Below are 19,257 nucleotides of genomic sequence, written 5' to 3'. Positions count from 1 at the left end.
CGAGCAGCAGTTTCTAGGGCATATCCCTAGAAAGATATAAGAAGATCTATATGACTCATCATAGATCGAATCATGTCCAATAATGTTCGATTCCTTCTCTCAAACACTTAATTTTGCTGTGGAGTCCTTTGAGGAGTCCATTGTGCAAGAATCCCATTCTCTTTTAGATAATCCTGAAACTCTTGGCTAAGATATTCTCTTTCTCGATCAGATCTAACAATGAGAATACTCTTCCCAATTTGTTTCTTAACCTCCGCTTTGTATTCTTTGAACTTGTCAAAGGATTTAGATTTATATTTCATCAAATATATATATCATAATAAGAATGGTCATCTGTGAAGGTGATGAAGTAGAAGTATCCTCCTCTAGCACTAGTATTCATAGGACCACATACATCCAAATGTATAAGTCCTAGTAACACCTTAGCTCGTTCACCCTTCTTAGTGAAAGGCAACTTGGTTATCTTACCAAGGAGACAACACTCACATGTTCCATAAGATTCATAATTAAATGGATCGATATAACCTTGTTTGTGTAACTTGGTTAAGCGAGTCTCATTGATGTGTCCAAGCTTACAGTGCCTGATGTAAGATAGTTTTGGATCATCTTTCTTTGCTTTCTTGACCTCTATATTGAGTATAGGTGTTTTAGGATCAAGAATATAGAGACCGTTTGTAACACCCTATACTTTGGTATGGTGGATAATAGAGCTTATTGGATACCAATTTTGGTTAATTAAAGTGTTTAAGAGTGTTGAAGGGTGAAAGGAATGTTTTGGAATAAAATATTTTGTATGCGATAAAGTAATAATAAAATATTAATATATTATTAAGGTCAAAGTTGTGGAGTTAAAAGGTTCTATAGAGCTAAACCAAGGCAAAGTAAGATGTTTTGGAGCCCTAGAAAGCTAGAGGAAAATTTTAGAATAAAATAATATTTTTTTGATATAATAATATTAAAATATTATAGATGCCAAATTGGTTTTATTACACGAAAGACATGTGATGTGTACAATTTGTCTAAGTGGGGCAGTGGAAGTAAGAAAAAATCTTGAAGGAAGAGAGCATTTGTGGGGCCCATGTGCCTTTATTAAATTAAGTGAGAAAGAGTAAGTATATATTTAAATATTATGGTTATACCTTGGTGGAGTATGAATTTGACATTTTATTTGAACAAGTGCAAAGGAAGAAAAATAGAAGAGAATTGAAATTAAAGGAATGATGGGAGGACCTAATTGAAAGGAATAAGATGTTGAAGGGTGGAATTGCAAATAATGAAAAGTTAAGGGGTGAAGTTATAATTATCAAAAGTTAAAAGATCAATTTGTAATTTATGAAAAGTTTGAAGGACCAAATTGTAAAGGATGAAAAAGTGGGGGGTTAAATGGTAAATAAGAAAAAGTTAGAGGACTTATGAGTAATTTCACCATTTTAAGTTAAAAGAATATTTGATGTATATATTTTTATCTTGAAAAGCATGATGAAATTCAAGTTGGATTCAAGTTAAATGGAAATGGAAATGAAATGGCAAGGGAAACCATGGTTTAGCAAAGATAGCCCTTGGTATTTAAAGAAAAAGGTCTAATCATTACACTTGATTTGATTTAATAAGAAAAAGAAAGAATAAATTTTGTTGCATGAAATCTTACTGGTTTGAAGAAGGCCAAATAGGATTTAAGAGTGGAAAAAGTCATGAAGCCTTATTGGTTTGTGGGATGGAAACGACTATTGGCAAAGGAAATGTGCATGAAATATTATTGGGTGATAAGGTGGCATTAAAAGGAAATGAAAATGAAAGGCATGGAAATGCATGTGAAGTGAAATGCAAATGAAATAAACCAAAAGTGAATACAATGTGGACCAATTCATGGGCAAGGCAATCTAACCAAAGGATAAAGAAGTGGATAAGGAATTAAAAAAAAAATACTAAAAAGCTACCAAGCCCTAGGTAATCTGCGCATGAAAGAAATGGAAAGGAAATGGGAACTTTTATAAGGCCATTTCAAATCTATTTCTTGTTATGTCCACCCATATAAAAAAGAAAGCAAACAAAGTGTATTTGCCTTGAGAGATTTGCCCCATTTGGAAAAGAAATGAAGAGAAAATAGCTTTGTGAGGCTTCCACTCAAGAAGAGAGAAAGAGTTGAAAGTAAAATGAAAAAGCTTAAGTAACGAGGGAGCTCCCACCCGTGAAGAAAAAGAAGAACATCTTAGCATTTTCACTTTTCTTTAGTGCACCGGTGAGCTATTTCTCTCTATTTCACACTATCCTTTTGCCACAAAGATTCATTACTTCTAGAAATTCATCCTTTGTTGAGAGCTATGGGTTATACCTCATGGTAGCTAAGAAATATCAAGAGAAAAAAAATGGATGATCCACGGGGTTCAACCAAGTTATGGTAAGTGGAACTTTGATTTTGGTTATCGATTTCTTAAGGAAATGAGTTAGTAATTGTGGGAAAATGTTTGTGGCAGCAAATATCTACATGGTTTGAAGGAGAATAGTTACAAGCATGTCACCAAATCATTGTTAAATGGTGAAAATTAAGGTATAAAGAAAAGGGCTTTGGAGGAATATTGAAATGCATGAAAGATCCAAGCCATTCTAAAGGTAACCATGCAATGTAAAGTGATTGTGCTATCTTGGGTACGGTTGGGAAGAATGCTTATACTAGTTATGAGTTTTGATGTTGTGTGAATGTAATGTTTTGAAAAAAGTAAAGGATTGAAAATTATGCATATAAAGACTTGAGAATTCTTGTTAAAGTTGCTACCTATATATATATATATATATATATGTACAAAAGATTAATTGTGAAGGAATGATGGTTATAGCATGAATTGAACCATTTGGTTAATGGTTACTTCTTGAATGAGAAGGGGGAATAAAGAATAAGATATAAAAGCATAAACCTAAGTGTGGGTAGAATAAATTGTAAAGTTGATAAGTATTTTGAATTTAATTGTTGCAAGGAAATTGACAATTAAAGGATAGTTGTCGTGCATGTAAATCAAGAAAGATAACGGTTAAACGACAAGTGATATATCGATTAAGAACGCAAAGAGTTTAAATTGCAAAGTAATATCCTGCCAAGAAAGGTGAGTAAGGGGTGTCTATTTCGAAAGATTCCATACTATATAATGCTATATGAATAGTAACTTGTCAATGATTTATTCAATGTCATTGTGGAAAGCATGAGTTGCTAGAAAATGATAGGTGGTTTAAATACCTATTTGTGACAGGATTTATACACTGTTGTTGTGGAAAGCATGAGTTGGTAGAATTGATAGGCGATTGAGAATGCCATGATTTTTGAATTAGCTTTATATATAATATATAAGCTATATATGTAAAGGGTTTTAGAAATCGGGGAACAAGCTCTTTACCATGGTTTATGTCAAAACATGCCTTACTTGTTTTTGTGATGAACATTCATGAATAAGCTTTATTTTCACCATGCTTTAATTTAATATTTAAACCTTACGCAAAAGTTTTACATCATGAATTCTTTTGAACGGATTTATAACATTGTCGTGATTTGTTTCAAAATGGATTTAAAATAAGCTATTGAGAACCCAATTTGGTTATAAAAGGTTTTGTCAAACTGAGAGATTCAAGAATAGGCTAAATGTCACATTGGGATAGTGTGACACTTGTTGTCACGACCCAAATTTCGGGCCATGACCGGCTCATGGGCCCAATGAACATAGCCCACTAAGCCCAAGCAAGCCTATCTATGTGACTTGTTCATCATTCCATCAAAAGTTGCTAAAATTATATTTCATAATTCAAATTCAAAATAATGCTAACCATTTCCATCTAATAGTGGCATTACCAATCAAATATACATATATTGTCTAAAACACATATCTTAATAGTTTACATCTGGTTCGTCTGTACACAACAAAAGGAATACTTGACTTCCAACGGAGAGACTTGGGGGAAAGTTCAGCTATTAAATGCTAAGATTCCTACCAAGGAAACGAATCTACAAGGACACCTCGACCTAGTTACAGGCTGCCTCCTAATCTTAAAACATGAAGTTGAAAACGGTGAGTATAAACCCAGTGAGTGAACAAGGAAGGGAACAAGCAAACGATAAGGAAAGTTTAAAGAAATCATGATGCACTTATTTTCAAAAACAATGCAATTTAGTTTAGTTCTTATTAAAACCCCTAATTAAACCGTTAATGATTTAATCACTTGACGATAAAAGATCCATGCACAACGAATGATTTAAAGAGTAAAAACTTTAATAACATTCAAGCAAGTCAAGTGAAATGACGGGTCCTCACTAAAAACTTTAATAACATTCAAGCGAGAATGCCTTTCCGCTGCAGGGAAATTTGGGCTTAAATTATTAGCTGGCTAAGGGTTTCTCACTAAACCCCTCATTCAAACTTTAATTAAATAAATTCCTTAATGTTGGGAGTCCATGATCAACTATGGTGTTAACGAAATGGAAAGGGGATCAGCAACCAAACAGAATAGCAAGCCAAACAGAATGTTTCTCGTTGCAGTGAGAACTAAGACACCAAGGAAAAATTTTTATCATCTCAAAGAAAGGCCATTTGCTACAACGACAAAATCAACTTGAAACACTTAGCAATTTCCAAGGTTCCACATGCAAGATTTTACATGCATTAAAACCATATACCATATTCATGACTTTTTATTGCATAAATATATATACATATATACATATATTTTACATATATAAACACCAATACCACCACCGTCTCACCTAGCTCATGTGCATCCCCTCACATCGTGCACAGCTAAAGTCATCGTGTGCATCCCCCCACATCGTGCACAGCTAATGCTACCGTGTGCATCCCCCCATATCATGCATAGGCAATATCACCGTCCACACTCTTGCACCCATCATTACCGGCATGTGCTCCCCACCTTGCTTACAGGCTTGGTTATAATTACAAACAATATTACTATCAATACACATCATATATATTTAGATATACATATATATCTACATAACACAAGGCACATGGCTTCATCACAGTCGCATTCCACCACGCAAAACGTTTCATTAAAAGCTTGTTCCCATGCATAATTTAGAGAAAAACAGATAATATATTTCAATGGATTTCATCAAACACATATGCCCTAATCCCAAAACGTTTTAATGCAAGTTCACTTAGCTTTGTGGGTTGTAATTGAATTTCTTTTCAAAATTCTTCCAAGCTATTATAGAAGCTCCCTCTTTCTCTCTCTAAAACACCTAGCTAGTGAGAGAAAGTATGGAAGTAAGATCTTTTAAGGGTTTTAAAGTGAGAGAGTGAAAAAGCACAAGAGGTTCTATGAAAGGTTGCACAAAAGCATGAAAATTAAAGCTAGCTTGTGAGAAATTATTGAGGTTTCAAACAAGCTTCCATGGAGGATGAAAACAACATGAGATGGAAGGAAAATGAAGAAGAAGCTACTAAAAGAAAATGATATTTATAGCAAAAGCTTATCCAATCTCTACTTAAATTATGAAAATGCCCTCAACAAGTTAGCTTGTTCTCCTTCAATCCTTTGTGCAATCTTTTTACTCTTTTGACACTGAAACAAAGTGCACAATGGTCTAGAAAAGCTCAGGTTCATGAAGACTTAAAAATTTTGACTTGAGATGAAAAATGACCATTTTGCCCCTACTTTGGAAATCATCATTATTTTTATTTTCTTCGTCATTTTACCCTTATTTTCATCATTCATCTACACCTTATGCCTACTTAGGCCTTAATATTGTTTGAAAGCATACTTCTAGGGGTTCATTGAAGAAATGATGAAATTACCCCTAGCCCGTGTTACTGCGTCTACACCTAGTTACGGGCCTATAGTGGTCAAGGTCTCACACTTGTACACAATTGAGCTCTAGCTAGAGAACCTTTGGGTTGCCAATGGGCTGTTAGACATGGCTAGGCCACGGTCTGTAATATATACGTGGTGAGGCCACGGGTTGATATATGTGGCTAGGTCATGAGTTGATATATGTGGTTGCGACCACATGATTTCTTCGATGTCGGCCAACATCGTCGAGACTGCCATGGCTATGGAAATCCAATGGAAAGGGGCCTCCCAAATGTTATTACATGGAAAAAGGTCCACGGGTTGATTATAAATGATTACCTACTCAAAAGTGATATCTCTTTACGTTTTTAAATACATATTCTTTCGCATGGTGAGAAATACTGATTTTTTCATAACTCCCTTATTTATACGATGGTTTTGTGTTTAATGCCTTGAGTATGAGTTCATTTGTATGCTTGTGTATAAGCATCGACGTTGTATGATTTTACAAGAGCATGCATGCTTATGTTTGTCTAATTTTAAGTAAAGAACATCAAATGATTTTGATGATAGAAATCTTTTAATTGCACCGATTTTAATATATTATCTGAAATGTTTACTTTACATCACAATTCTTTAGTATATATGTAAGGCACAAATGTTCCGTTTGGTTTTAAATGGTTTATATATTCATATGCTTTTAATATTCCAATTTTCTATCCATGGCTTGTTTCCCATCTTCACCCTGCTCACTGAGCCGATGATCATTGAGTCTGTGAAACTCACCCCAATATTCTCATTTTGCAGAGAAGTGATCAACTAGCATGCTTTTCATCGGCATATTATGGTCCACTACAATGTAGGTAAAGGCATCTCCCAGTACCTATTCCAAGTCACTCCGTTGTTAAAGGTCGGGTCATTTATAGTATATTTTGTTTCAAAAGTAAACAATTGTGTACACTGTAAACATATATTTATATGATGAAAAAACATAATGTAATGAGAGAATATTTGCCATTCAATGAAATTGTGATGGTTATGAGATTTCCAAGAGACATTTATGGTTTGTTAAATGGATAATTGTGGAGGCTTGCTCAGGACTTGGCGAGCTTGCTTGTGAGATTGGAGCGTCGATAATAATCGAGGAAAAGGGTCGTTACACAGTTTGAATGTGTCCCTACACCATAATGCATCTCTCCCTCCGATAAAGAACAATAATTGCCCTTAATGCAAAATTCAATATCATCATGTAATGCCAAGTATGACACAAATATGATATTTCGAGATATGGAAGGAACATAGTAGTAGTCTCTTAATTTTAAGATCAACCTAGAAGGTAAAGGTATGGTAATTGTCCCCACAACCGATGCAGCAACCTTTGCTCCATTTCCTACTCTTAGGACCACCTCTCCCATCATTAATCTTCTACTCATTTCCAACACCTTCATGTCGTTACATAAGTGTGACCTACATCTAGTATCTAATGCCCATGATGATGGATCAATAGTAGATAGATTTACTTCAATCATATACATGGTTAAAGGTGAAACTTCTACAAGTTTCCCATTCTTTGACCTTGTCAAGAAGGCTAGGATATCTTTCTTAATGACATTTATACTTAATAGATATTTGAGAATATTTCGCAACTTGATATACCAGTCCAAACATTTTGGCCCAAATTTTATGATGACATCAAGTATGCCTCTCAAAGTAATGTGTATTCGCATTCTAACAACCTAGACATTTAAAGAACGTTTATGAGTAATCATGTATTATAATCAATTAAGATGACATAGTAAATCTTAAATTGATTTCTTCTATTATTTTCTTCAAGATGATAACCCTCCATATCACCTTGAGAGATCTCTACAAGGATTCTCTTAGTGGGCTAAGATTCTTATCCATTCTAATCATGACCTTAAGTGTGCTCAACAAACCATGATAGGTGGATTAGGTAGGTAACTGAGCTTACCAATTGTATCTCTATACAACTCCTAGATCAACTAGGTGACAACACATTGCCCAAACATATCACATATGTTTTGCCTAGCCATTGCCTCTAGTTTCCATAATAATCAAGTTTCCAAGCATCCGAATTATATGAAACTAGTTGAGTAAGACCCACCAATTGCTCAAACATACTCGTGTAAAAGTGTGACCTTGAGTGTCCTCAACAAGTCTCCGATTAAAAGAGTAGCCAGGTTATCTTGCTATATGATGGAAGGCAACTTAATCATGGGTGGCATGTGACTCAATATTTATTGAGGGATTTTTTTTTTGACTTAGTTAAGGTCTCATCTTTGCATGCATAGTATTTATTAATTGCATAAATAAATCAATCTCATGCATACTACTTTGGATGATTATGGACTTTATCTATATTAATTTCCTTGAGCCATCGAAGGAATTTAGCTTGGTCAAACCTAGGGGATAACATACAACATATTACAATCTTTCTGCTTGTATCGTCATGGTGCCTTTAGGTCTTCATCTTCGAATTGTAAAATAACTCCTAAACTAATCATAATTCTACACTTGTATGTAACTAATTACATTTTAGTCAAGAAACCTCGTTGTTCATTTGAGGGTAGTTAGATGAGGAAAGAATTTTACAATCCCTGAAAACCAAGAGAAAGGCAAGGTGCGTAGACCTTATTTAATATATAAATACCATGATACAATTTAACCATACATCCACAATCATATTGGGCCTAGTTCATAATCATCCACATTCATCCATCCACATGAACATAAAATTAAAACTATGTCTTATTCTAATTATTAATCATTTGAGGCATCCGAAATTAATGTGCAACTAATTTCGAGTTAATTTTTTAATTCCATGTATGGAAACAATTTTCCATATATGGAAAGTCTTTGCTAATCAGTATTAGTAATATTATCCATTCCTAATCTCATAAGGATTAGAATTAAAATATTATTACAGATTAAAACATTTTTAATTTGTAACCTTTAAACATTTTAAGTAGCTTTTACTAATCCTTTTAAATTAAAGATTGTGTGTCTTTAATTAACTAATCTCATTAGAAAATTTAAATGTAGTATTTAAGACAACATTATCTTTAATTATATTTAAGTGTCCTATTCGAATTTCACTTCTTGAAAAAAGGAAATTAATTCATGATATTTATCGTGTCCATATTTATCACACTCCTATATTTGTAGGAATCAAATTTCTAAATTTATGGATGTGATTAATTAAATTCTAATATCTTTATTTTAAGGAATCAAATTCTTTAATTTAAATATATCAAAATTTATCTTTCTAGAACTTTTCCATAACATAGTGTTTAGTGAATTAGTGTTTTTAATTGCACCAATTTAGGCTGCAAATGTGGACAATAAAATCCCAAAAACCATGACTTTACAAAATTCTGGCAGCACTGTACCAGTCATGGTTTTGTGGCTTGGTGCAGCACCAAATCAGGGAATTTAATTCCAAAATTTTAACCATGGTCAGCTCACATGTGGAACCTTTCCATTATAAAATTTCATAATTTTTGGAATTGATTTAGCTGGTCAAAACCCCAAAAAAACGTAGCCTATGTGGCATATGTGGCATTATGGTGGCATAAATCAAGAGATTAAATCCCTTAATTTTATTAATCTTTCCAGGCATCTTTTGAACATATTCAAACTTAAAAATTGATCCAAAAAGGTAAAATAATTGCTCAATTTTAGGACTCATTGAAGATGACTTTCTTGGCAAAATAGTTACCTTAAACTACTGCTGGCAGCAATGGTTTTAGCCATAATTTCATGGCCTTTCCTTCGCCGTTTTCAGCTAGTAATTAATCATATTAAAAAAATTTCAATGTAGATTACTTCCAAATTTTTTCAGAATTTTTTGAGGCTTTTAAACCCTTGTTAAAAACTGAAAATCGAACCATATGCAAATCTAGACAGAATCAAATTCTACCACCAAACTGCATCTTGTTTCCCATGAATTCGAATCCTTTTCTTGCCAAACTCTTTTGTGCATCTCATGCACATATTGTTCTGAAAAATTGAGACACTTAAACAAGATTAGTTGCTGAAACAAATAAGTATTAAAAATCAAAACTCGAATATGTGATAAACTACTTTAAAGCGTATTTGAAAATTTTCACTTATTTGCTCTCTTCCAAATACCTCGCATCCAATCAGAATTGAGATTAAATAATAACAAGACATACCTTTGCATTAAAACGAGCCAAGGGAGGCTTTGATACCACTGCTAGGAACGGCATGATTAGAGCATCAATGCAGTGGAATAAAAAAAATTGAAATAAAATAAAAACCCTGCCTCCTACCTTTGGATCACCTTGGTTGTTTAATGCAAAGTTAAGCACCACATAAAATCAAAAAAAAGTTTTACCTTTCCAAGTGATATTGTAATCAAATGGATTCCTTTTGGTGACAAAACGTGAACACCTTTTGTGTGAAAGAATCCCGGCCATTTAGTCACATGGCCTCCAATGTTGCACACACGATTACAATGGATCCTTCTCAAGGATAGAGCTTTATGCCACGGGCTTGTGCTAGTAAGTGGACAACGATTTGTCCTCTTTTTTTCTTTGATTTCTGGCAAAGAATCAAAGGAGAAGTTTTCTAAAAACCTTCTCAAGAGTGGTGGCACTCAAGAGAAAAATCCATTTTTTTCTTGTTTTTTTCTCTCTAGAAATGAGTGGCTATAATGTGATAATTATATCTAGGTTTAACTTATTAAAATTTGCAAAATAAGTCCTTAATATTATAAAAATTATAATATTTAACCAATACCTAATTCAACTCTTTGAATTAGGTCCTTAGTAGTTAAAACCTAGAATTTGATTTAAGTCTAACTTAAATCATCACACTCTCAATTAAATCCAAATTGCAACCTTTGTGTGTGACCCATTAGGTTCCTAACATGTTGGCAATGGAATTGAATTATAATATTATTAATTAATTAATTTAAATGAATCACATTCAATTTTAAATTAACTAATTCAATTCCATAAACCATGATTGGCATCTAGCAATGCATCATTGCCACCCCATTGTTAGGAGAGTCAAAAGATTCTTTGACAACCTTTCAGTTTACAGTTTTTAAGTGTAATTCATTCCCTCATCATATATCCCAGATATGATAAGAGTTTAGTGCAGTGCTTACTCTTATTGACCTCTATATTTGTTCCTGCAGTTAGATCATTAGCTTTATAGAGACTCATGAAACTCATTTCATAATCTCTTAATCACCTTAGCCAAGGATTTGATTAAGCTAATGTCAACGAAGAACTAATGAGATATTTCCCCTTGAATCACTTGGGGTGATGATTCCTATCTTGGACACTCATTTGCCTTCATGTGCTTCATACTATACTCAAAAACATTCTGTTTTGGCATCCTTGGTTAAGCACCCATAAGGATGAGATCAAAGCATAGTACTTCACATACAAGATAACTTAGTGTCTCAAGTCTAAGGAGTAATTACATAAATGACACATGAGAAGTATTGCATAGACACTTGAGTGAGGTACCAAATGCACTTCTTATGGCAGGTCATGTTTAGGGAACTCGCTCTCCTATGGCAAACACCCAGATGCTAGTTCCAAGTATTTGTATACTTCAACCTATGAGAGCGATTACTTACTTCACAAGTAAGGAACATAACATGTGCCAATCTTTAAGTATTATTGATGCCCTGTTTCAATAATACAATAATCAGGAACTTTTAGAAACAATGCTTTGATGCATAAGGATCTCATAATTGTATCCCAATATAATCCTTTGCAAGGCATATATAGTTCCATGGGCTTTATCTACTTAAGTACAAAAAGTAATTAAATCACAAACTTATGGATAAAGAACTACTTCAATGTTATTATGAATAACAAAATGTCATACATGAATATCTCAAAATTATAATTCTCATACCACAACAGATTGGCTTGTAGGGCTTATTCTAACACTAGCCACTTGATTATCTCCTTCTTTACCACCTCTTTCATGATTGGATTCTATCTTCTTTGAAGTTTAATAGTGGCTTTGTTATTATCTTCCAACAAAATTTTATGCATGCATCTTGAAGGACTTATCCCCTTTATATTTGCGATTGTCCAACCATTTAATTGCCTTTTGGTGCTCTCTTGGAGCTCTCAACAACTTAACTTTTTGCTTGTTCGTAAGATCAGATGCAATAATAATAAGTATAGTAGATGAATCACCAAGATAAACATACCTCGGATCATTGGGCAATGGTTTGGATTCCAACTTTGGAGGTTCTTCAATCGAAGGTTTAACTAATGAAGATGAAGAAGTAGACAAATCTAACAACTCAAATTGAGTTCTTAACACACAAGATGGGGCATTTTATGCATTCACATGCTCTATGACTTCCTTATTATTTGTCTCAATTTCAGCAACTAACTATGCTTCAAATGAGTCAGTAAGATGACTTTCCATGGAAACTTCATTTGTGGCTCTATTCACCACATTGACTGCAAAGCACTCATCATTTTCCTTAGTAAACTTTAAAGCTCTAAAATGTTGAATGTTACCTCTTGATCTTGTACTCTCAAAGTAAGCTCTCCCTTCTCGACATCAATGAGTGCTTTGGCACTGCGTAAGAAAGGTTTCCTAAGGATAATAGGAACCTCTCTATCTTGTCCATATCGAGAACTCTGAAGTCAGTTAGGAATATGAATTTATCCATTTTTACAAGCACATATTCTACTATACCTCTCAAATATGTGAGAGTTCTTTTAGCTAATTGTAGAGCCATAGTTATGGGCTTAATCTCCCTCAAACTTAACTTGTTATAAAGACAAATGCATCAAATTAATACTCGCCCCTAAATCACTCAAAGCCTTGGCAAAAAATAAAGCACTAAGTGTTCATGGAATGGTAAAGCTGCTTGGGTCCTTAAGCTTTGGAGGGAGCTTATTCTAAATGATTGCATTGGACTCTTTAATGAGTACTACTGTCACGACCCAAATTTCGGGCCATGACCAGTGCATAGGCCCAATGGACGTAGTTCACTAAGCTCAATCAAGCCTATTAATCGGACATGTTCATCATTACATCATAAACTGCTAAGTCACATTTCATAACTTAGGATCAAAATAATATTAAACATTGCCACCTCATACTGGCATACTAAACAAGTGTATATACATTGTCTACAACATGTATCTTAACAATTTACATTAGGTTTGTCTATACACAATAAAAGAATACTTGACTTCCAGTGGAGAGACTCGGACGAATGTACAGTTACTGAATGCCAAGACACTTACCAAGGGTTGAATATACAAAGACACTTCGACCCAGTTATCAGCTGCCTCGTGATCTGAAAACATGAAGTTGAAAATGGTGAGTATAAACCCAGTGAGTGAACAAGAACGGAACATGTATACCATAAGGAATGTTTAACAAAATCATGATGCATTCATTTTTCGAAACAATACAATTTATTTTAGTTCTTATTTAACCCCTCATGTAAACCCCACATGAATAAATTACTTTATGCAAAACGTCCATGCTCAATAAAGGATTTGGAGAGTGAAAACTTTAATAGCATTCATGCGAATCAGGTCAATAAACGATGGGTCCTTGCTGTAGTGGAAAGGCATTCTGTCACGACGCGGAACTCGCATCGGGCCCGTGACAACAGTCGGTACGTCTCGATAGGCACTCATTACCTCGAATGCCGATCGAAACCCTGCAAGGCTTAGCATCAGCTTCCGCATCTCCCTGATGAGCGACAATTATTAAATCTCGCATTTCAAGAAATCATAAGTCGTTTCTAAATCAAAACAATAAAATATTATTTTTTGGCTCACAGGGGCATTTTAATCATTTTTCATCAAAAACATGGTGTAAAAGATAAATATGTTCATACATACTTTAAATCAGATAACTGAAGTATAAAATTACTTTTATAGTGACACGTGGGCCCCCAACTAACCAAGAAGGTGTAGGGCTATGAACCCTTACTTTCTAGGATGCAACTCCGAGATTAATTCTCGTCTTAATCAACTATCAACAAACTGTCCTGAGCCTGAAAAAATAGATAGGAAGAGGGGTGAGATTATGATTACATAATCCCAGTGAGTAAACAGACATCATCTAAAAAATCTAAAGGCTAGTAAATGGAGACGAATTAAAATATTCTTTTCCAATATATGTTTTATAACATGAATATTCAGTTTACTCAATTAATCAACATGGCTTATATATCTCACAAAACTTGGCTCCTGCCAAAATCATTCCCGAGGATGCCTTGGCCTAGGCATCTGACCGAGACCACCAAGGCTATTAAATATCTTTACATCTGAAATTCTAGCCATGCCTTAGCGTTGGCTGAGTCTCACTCTCACTCGATGGTCCATGTGAAGTGCACTCAAAAAGCCCACCTCAGGAGATACCCTACGCGCCTTTACGACCGAGGTGAGAATATAAAGGAGTTTACCGTGCCCCTCTAATAGGCTAGTCCACGGAACCCCGCCACTGCAGTAGCTAAGCTTTATTTTATCTACCACCTGATTTATAAAATCCTTATCTACATGACATGGCAATTTATCGACATCTGCCCGTTCAAGGCTGAATACATATTATATATAATTTTGATACAAATATCGACTTTGCCATTCATGCTCACATATTGTTATAAGCCATATAATTTAAAACACAATTTATAACACAAGCAGGCAGTCTCCAATTACTCTATTTTTAAAACCAGTATTCAATTTTCCAGAAAATTTATAAAATCATTTTAAAAAATCACAATTTCTCCTAAAACATAGCAATTTACCATTTAAACCCATTTTCTATAAAATCACACAATTGTATAAAACTACTCTAGATAATTGAGATGATAATAAGTTTACTCACAGTATTCGGAGTAGAAATACTCTTATTTTCAGTCTACGGGTACATTCCTTTACTTATATCCAATGGCTCACCACCTAGCCATAATCCATGACACATATTCCAATTAAATTGTGTCTAACAATCACAAGCTATTTCAGGCTCGATATATATCCATGATATGAAATGAAAAATGCACGGGTAGCCATCTAGACCCGGTATTGGCCTAAGTCAATTTTTCATCCGATAAATTGGCCAATGCATCCAATTTCACTCCAACTTGCTCCATTTCTTTTCCAATCCCTCAACTCACCAAACACAACTAATTAACACACAATTAGGCAAAATTTATCTTCACTTTTCTTCTTGAAACTTTCGGCCGACAATGGTACACTAACTCCGTGATTTTTCCTACTTAATTTTCTCTCCATAATTCATTAATTGCTACACCAAAAACTATTATTTCTTAATCAAATCACCTAGAATAACATCCCATTCTTCCTCATTATTCACTTAGAGAATTCAGCTATTGATGGGCACCAAACCTTTGGTGGTTTTCTTCACTTGTTTTCATGCTACACATCATTAATCACCTAAAAACACTAGCATACCTAAAAATCAAACCAATCCAAGATCATTCTCTCTCCATACCCATTTTGACAAGCCATGAATTCATCATGAAAACATGTAATTTAACCATAGAAATTAAGGGAAAATTCATGGGTAAGGTAAATCACTAGCAAAATCAAAGAAATTTTACCTTTGCTTGATCAAATCCTTGAATTCCAACACTTTCTCTTTGATTTTTTACACCTAAGGTTTGTTCTTCCTTGGTTTCTCTTCTCTTCCAGTTTGTCTGATCACTATGGGAGAAATGGGCTAATTTTTTTGCCTGTTTATAAAGAAACAATAAAATAATAAAAACATGACACATGACATTTCCTTATTGGTTCAAATTTTAAATATATGACTTTTAATTCTTTAATTCTCCACCACACATTTCTCAAGTATATCCATTTCCATGATGAATAAAATCCCTTAGTCTTGACAAGTGTCGGGGGTGAAAATTTACCAATTTGCCCCCAGAGTGGCAAAATTACCATTTCGCCCCTATACTCCAAATTATATCAAAATTAAAATTTTTCACTTCTAAACCTCAAATCATACTCCAATAAGTCAAATGGGGCCAAAAAAATCTTTTCTAAAAATTTTCATTTTGTCCCCAAGTGGCAAATAACCATTTTGCCCTTAGATAGTGAAAATTTCGGTTTGACTCCAAATTGATCCTCGAACTCCAAATTACCATTTTGAGTCATCCCTGAACTGTGAAACTCTTAATTTCATCTTAAAATTCCTATTTGAACTAGTTCGAGGCTTAATCGACTTAATGGTACCATTCGGGGCAATATCGTCTTTTAACGATTCCTCGAACTTCCTAAACATGCAAACATTCTATTGAGCATGTAAATGACGTCGTAATTATTTTATAGAACAGGGTTTGACAACACTACCCCTTTTAAAATAAAATTTTGTCCTCAAAATTTTACTTATCAAACTCAAAGAAAAAGTGGGGTATTTTCTTCCATTATTTCCACATACTTCCTGTTTATCTCACAGGTATAAAATATCAATCTTCTTAATCATATTAATCCATCTCGTATAGCTTAACCATGCTATAGATCATATTTCCTTGATATTATCTCCTTGACTATTTCCCAGAGTCGCTTATGTTCTCATAGTTCAATTTATGAGAAAATTTCTTATCATTGTACTACCTACATCACTCATCATATATTAAGTTTGAATCTTAATTCACTAAAAATCATTTTTCATTTTAGTTGATCACAATATCAACCCCACATATGTGTATATGCCTTATAATCCCATTTATGCTTCCAAGATATATCTTGATTTGATCATTGAATACGATGCAGTATCACAATTCCTCAAAGTCATCCCTTGGTCCTCAATCATCTTTCATGCCTCTATATTGCTTTGTATCCCATTGTCATACTTATGTGACATGTCAGTCATGAGTCTAACTTGACTGTATAGCCATTTGCTCCTTAATCTTTAATGTTTTCAAATTGCGAAAAGTCTTTTGAATTTATCACATCAGAGTATTCATAAGGTGGATACATATCCATATTTTATAGTTCAAGGTCTAACGCAGCGAACACTGTCTCATCATTAAAGTTCTACCTTTATTTATCGATCATAGCTCCCTTGCACACTTACCTATACATTCCCGAGTTACTTACAAGCCACTCATGGCCATCCAACTTTTGCCCTCTTATAGTAAGTCAAACTAATATATTCTCTTATGCTTTTCCATACGCTTCCTTAATAAAGTTCCACTCTTTCATACGAATATAACATCATTCTTCCTTAACCAATTTACAAATTGTACTTGAAATTGCAAGACTTAAAACTAGATTCTCCTCAAGTACTTTTCAATATTAATACTAATATCACTCTCAGCTTATAGCTTCATTTTTTAATCACATAACTTAGTGCTTGCTTTTACAAGATCCACGACAGAACTTCTCTTGAGTATTTCCTTAGGGATATCTATCTTAAACTTATGTCTCACAACATGTGATCACTTAACCCATAACTTAGCCATTTATGTGGCATTCTCTTTGGGGCCTACCCATGTGGCCTCCCCATTTGCGGCACACTCCAAGGTATTGTTATATCTGTATCGATCCCCTTGGCTTCCAAGCCCTACAGGACCGCATACACCAATTATCGAACCCCAGACCTTTTACTTCCCTCGAAGGGAACGCCTTTAACCATTTCAGCTTTAACTCATTCATATCGATACCTTCCAAAACCTTAAAACTCCAATTACCAAAACTTAGAATCAAGTTCAATGACCTTAGGTCAACTCGTGAATTCAACTTCACATCTGTCTCATTTTATTTATGCGTCCTAGACATGAAGTGCTCTTAGCATCGCGGCACGGTGGCTATTGGAGTTTACTTGATCAATGTTATTCATCTATATTTAAGGTTACTACACCAATCATTCTCAACCGTTTGGTGTCCCTTCAAGCTTACATCACAATTTTCATAACCATTGATATCCTCTTATGCTTATCACATATAATAAGTAAAATAGATATTTTCAAATTTATCTCATCCTATTCAATCTAACCTGACTTAACCTAACTCGGGGCCATGTAGTGTCAGTGTGGATTTCTTAAAACAACTTTAAAATCGAATACTTTAAAATCAAAAGCTTTAAAATCAAAATCTTTGATTTTTAAACCATGCTCTGATACCATTCTAATTGTCACGACCCGGAACTCCCATCGAGCCCGTGACAACTGCCACGACTTCTCGATAGGCACTCATTACCCCGAATGCTGATCGAAACCCCGCAAGGCTTAGCATCAGCTTCCGGATCTCCCCAGTGAGCGACAGTTATTAAATCTTGCATTTCAAGAAATCATAAGTTGTTTCCAAATCAAAACAATAAAATATTATTTTTTGGCTCATAAGGGCATTTTCGTCATTTTTCTTCAACAATACCGAAACCCGCCAAAAACATGGTGTAAAAGATAAATATGTTCATACATACTTTAAATCAGATAACTGAAGTATAAAATTACTTTTACAGTGACACGTGGGACCCCAACTTACCAAGAAGGTGTAGGGCCACGAACCCTTACTTTCTAGGATCCAACTCCGAGATTAATTCTCTTCTTAATCAACTATCAACAAAATGTCCTGAGCCTGAAAAATGGATAGGAAGAGGGGTGAGATTATGATTACATAATCCCAGTGAGTAAACAAACACCATCTAAACTATCTAAAGGCGAGTAAATGGAAATGAATTAAAATATTCTTTTCCAATATATGTTTTATAACATGAATATTCAGTTTACTCAATTAATCAACATGGCTTATATATCTCACAAAACTTGGCTCCTGCCAAAATCATTCTCGAGGATGCCTGGGCCGAGGCATCTGATCGAGACCACCAAGGCTATTAAATATCTTTACATCCGAAATTCTAACCATGCCTTGGCATTGGCTGAGTCTCACTCTCACACAGTGGTCCATGTGAAATGCACTCAAAAAGCCCACCTCAGGAGATACCCTAAGCGCCTCTACGATCGAGGTGAGAATATAAAGGAGTTTACCATGCCCCTCTAATAGGCTGGTCCACGGAACCCCGCCACTGCAGTAGCTAATCTTTATTTTATCTACCACCTGATTTATAAAATCCTTATCTGCATGACATGGCAATTTATCACAATCTAGCCTCTCAAGGCTGAATACATAGTATACATAATTTTGATACAAATACCGACTTTGCCATTCATGCTCACATATTGTTATAAGCTATATAATTTAAAACACAATTTATAACACAAGCAGGCAGTCTCCAATTACTCTATTTTCAAAGCCAGTATTCAATTTTCTTGAAAATTTATGAAATCATTTTATAACATCACAATTTTTCCTAAAACATAGCAATTTACCATTTAAACCCATTTTCTATAAAATCACACAATTGTATAAAACTACTCTAGATAATTAAGACGATAATAAGTTTACTCACAGTATTAGGAGTAGAAATACTCCTATTTTCAGTCTGTGAATA

This window comes from Theobroma cacao, chromosome 5 (assembly GCF_053813885.1).
Source record: "Theobroma cacao isolate CCN51 chromosome 5, ASM5381388v1, whole genome shotgun sequence".
NCBI lineage: Eukaryota > Viridiplantae > Streptophyta > Magnoliopsida > Malvales > Malvaceae > Theobroma > Theobroma cacao.
This window is presented reverse-complemented; position numbering follows the sequence as displayed.